Source organism: Patella vulgata, chromosome 6, assembly GCF_932274485.2.
Source record: "Patella vulgata chromosome 6, xgPatVulg1.2, whole genome shotgun sequence".
Taxonomy (NCBI): Eukaryota; Metazoa; Mollusca; class Gastropoda; family Patellidae; genus Patella; species Patella vulgata.
Genome location: NC_065884.2, coordinates 19649656 through 19653927, shown reverse-complemented (window position 1 = coordinate 19653927; position 4272 = coordinate 19649656).

Genomic DNA, 4272 nt, shown 5'->3' with positions numbered 1-4272 from the left:
CTCCGAAAACGAAGCCAGGTAAGATGATAATTGAATATTGATAAGGTAATTAATATTTATGGTTAATATTAATATTTACAAACAATTATTAAGCCTTAGAATTGAGCTTCGACTTAAATTCTATACTTAATCATTTTTATCTTGCTGTTTAATGTATATATAGTTTTTGACAATAAACCTGCACTTGTTATAATCTTTATTATTATTATTCATGCATATAATTTGATTGTAAATAATTCAATTTATATAATATATATTTGAATTTCTTCTAAAAATGATAAATTTTAGAAAAATATTAATTTGACATATCCATTTTCTGATTATTATCATTTGAAATAAAGCTAGAAAGCAATTAAATCATTTTTTGTATACTAATTTGCAATTTTCGGTCTATATCTAATGCGTATTATGTCGTCGCCCCTGTCCGTCCGTGCAGCCGTCCATCCATCCGTTCGCATTTTGTTTGTGGACCCTCTAAAGGGTCACACAGATCTTGGTTCCTTTCGATATTGGCATCTCTCGGACCGTAACTTCATGGATTATGGCCCTTGATTGTACGAAAAATCATGTTTTTAGCTTGTGGAACCACTTGAGGTCAAAATTTTTATCCGATTTTCATGAAACCTGAAATATATGTTTATATCTCACAGATCTCGGTTCCGTTCGATATCAGTGGATATCGGACGGTGACACCTGGTTGTTAGAGAAATCACATTTTTAGCTTTTGGATTTTTATTTGATTTAAAAAAAAACCTTCTTCATATATTTCCACTGTTACACCACAGTTAGGGTTGAGTTCGTAAATTTCGTAAAATCGGACCGAAACTTCCCGTCAAAATGGCTGTTCGAAATAGTGTAAAACCTATACCAAGGCTGGGGAACCTCCAGATGTCACAGCTTTTATCCAATTTTGATGAAACTTAAAATATATATTTATATCCCAAAGATCTCGGTTCCTTTCGATATTGACGCATTTCAGACCGTAACATCCTGGATTATGTAAAAAAAATGGCCATTTTGGCTTGTTTTCTGTCCATCTCTTGCAGAATGTTGGCGTATCTTGCATTACAACCGTTTCTTGTGATTTGTTTTTAAATTGTTCAGTTGGTTATAGGACGAATCCTATATCGAAATTCATTGAAAGCATGTAAACGGTCTACATAGTCGTCCTGGAAATACGTCCCACACAGCAACTATATTTCGACAGCAACTTGGATGTTGGCCAAATTTGATAAAGATCAAATAACTTCAAGAAATCTGATCTCTATCATGTTCACAAGATTGAAAAAAAATCTGTTAAAAGCAGTAGACTCTATCGCATTCGGCAAGGGCGGGAGAGATTGGGGTCCTAAATGAAGAACGCTAAATGTCTAAATGATAGGGTTCATCCCCAGTGACTATGGCGTTCACAAGTTTTCTTTTCGAAAAAGGGGCATAACTCTTGAAGGGAAAGCTGCTTGTAGCCTCTATCGTGTTCACAAGGTTTTCCGCAAAGGGGGGATAGCTCCGGAAAGGAAAGTGGCGGAGCGCTGAAAATAGATAGGATTCACCCTATCTTGACCTCAATGCTTCACATTTGAAAAACATCTGTTAAAAATTACGGCCTCTATCGTGTGCACAATGTTTTCTTAAAGAAGGTATAACTTTGGTACGGGTACACTACGTGCGAAGTGGACGTATAGAAATTACTACAAACATTTATAATTCCTCATTTAGCCCCGTATTGAAATTGTCATTGGGTAGCTCTGGGCCCTAAGACCAACTGGTTTCGTTTGGCCCCCATCGCTGAAAAGTATATGTGACACGACGAGAAAACCAATCTAGTTTGTGCCAAATAAATCTATCTATCAACCATACTGACATACAAATTGTATGTGTGTGAGACTGACAGTGACCAGGCTTTTTTTTAAGCCAAGGGCCCCATGCTAGCTTAACCGGGCCCTGATTTCCACTGATGGCTTCCTGATTAGATTTCACAGCCGGAGTAATATTTTCATAATATTCAGAATCAATTACAGTACAGGAAAAGTCTCTCAATATTAAATTTGGTCAACAAAATTAAATTTATATTCTACATCATGCCATTATGTTCAACCTTACTTATAAAAATGTGGATTCTGGTTGTCCCCAACCTGCCAAACTCTTCCTGGTTTATAAAAATTGTCAGACCCGTGTCTCAATATTAATTCTGATCAATAAAACTCTCTTTGCCTTTATGAAACACCCCAGAGAACCTTTCAATAACTCAACTGTTTGTTATTACAATATATCTTTGATTTGATGTTGTGTTAGATCTGTTAAGTATTGTATATTATATATGCCTATCATTTTACTTCCACAAATATTAAGACTAAGGTAGCATTTTTTAATGTAAAAATATATAATACCGTGTCAGACCAGGGCCCTGTTTCACGAAATTTTAACTAAAGATAAAATCCAAATTTTAGTAGATACTTCAATTTTGATTGGCTAAGCACTAAAACCAATTTAATATTATCCAATCAAATTACTAAAATTTGGATTTTATTTTAGTTAAAACTTTGTGAAACAGGCCCCTGGTACCCAGTTAGGCTGCAACAATAGGGGTCCACATTGGGATGGTCACAACTAAAGATAAAATCCAAATTTTAGTAGATACTTCAATTTTGATTGGCTAAGCACTAAAACCAATTTAATATTATCCAATCAAATTACTAAAATTTGGATTTTATTTTAGTTAAAACTTTGTGAAACAGGCCCCTGGTACCCAGTTAGGCTGCAACAATAGGGGTCCACATTGGGATGGTCACAATGACATAATTTCGTGGGTTACGACATTTTGTGAAAAACAGAATGAATCATTTAATCCTTTAACCAAAATTGTACTTTTGAGAAATTCTCAACCAGGTTACCCCCAATGGTAAATATTTAACTGTTTTCTTTCCACAAAAGAAAAATAGATCTTAATTGACAAATGGATGGAATGTAATTCAGTTATATTTTTTGTACAACTTGACTGGAGTTCATGAAATAAGAACAAAACCACGAACTGTTGACTAGAGTGATTATCAAGCCACGAAATAATTATCTGTGATTATCAAGCAATTTCAATCATTGTCAATGACTAACGAGATTCTACGGATCCTAAAGATAAAACCTTTTCAAATTCGTTACAGATATAGCTATGCGAACATTGCAATTCGTTACAGATATAGCTATTAAACTTTGTAATTCGTTACAGATATATGTGAACTTTGCAGTTCGTTACAGATTTAGCTATGCGAACATTGCAATTCGTTACAGATATAGCTATTGGACTTTGTAATTCGTTACAGATATATATGAACTTTGCAATTCGTTACAGATTTAGCTATGAGATGAGATGAGAATATTGCAATTCGTTACAGATATATATGAACTTTGCAATTCGTTACAGATATAGCTATGTACACATTGCAATTCGTTACAGATATAGCTATGTGAACTTTGCAATTCGTTAGATATAGCTATGTGAACTTTGCAATTTAATAAGGGTAGTAGTAGTAGTACCATAATTTGAAGTTGAATTTAGGAAGCTGAGATAATTAAGGAAGCGGTTTTAGAATCAGTACTGGGTTGCACGAACCGCACGAACAGTTAAATCGGATATTTACTTTTCAGAGCTGTTGAACTTAAGATAACGTAGTTAATGTTGTGGGGGGGGGGGGGGCTTCCTGGAACGTTCCCGGAATTAAGTTTTATCACAGTTCTGCCAATCCCAAAAACGTTAGGTCTAGGTTGTATCATAGTCAGTTGATGGCGGAACCCCCAATCAAACCCCATCTTCATTTTATCTTTTTCACCAATCCTAAAAAGAGAAAATTCAGATTTATCTCGCAATAAGACCTCATTAACATTCACTCATCGTGGGATCCACTGTGGATCAGCTTTTGTTATGTGTATGTAAGGGTACCGTCATAAGTACCTGTGTCATCCTTTTCCCCAATCCCTTAGTATTAGGTTTCTTCAACGCATGATATAGAACTCCCAAAACACATCAATCAATTACCAACCATGCTGCCACATAACCACGTAGCATGCAAAATACGTTGTTATTATTATATATGGCAGGTGACTGACATCATGAGGAGTAGCCTACGTAACCAAATTTTTTCTAAACAAAAAGATCTAAGTGATTTTTTTTACAGAAAGAAATGAGTAAACAGCTTTTTCTTGTTTGCCAATTAAAGTATGTTCAAGTGGAAACTGTGTTGACAGTCCTCTCGTTTTTCATCTCCTCACCCAATGTAATTG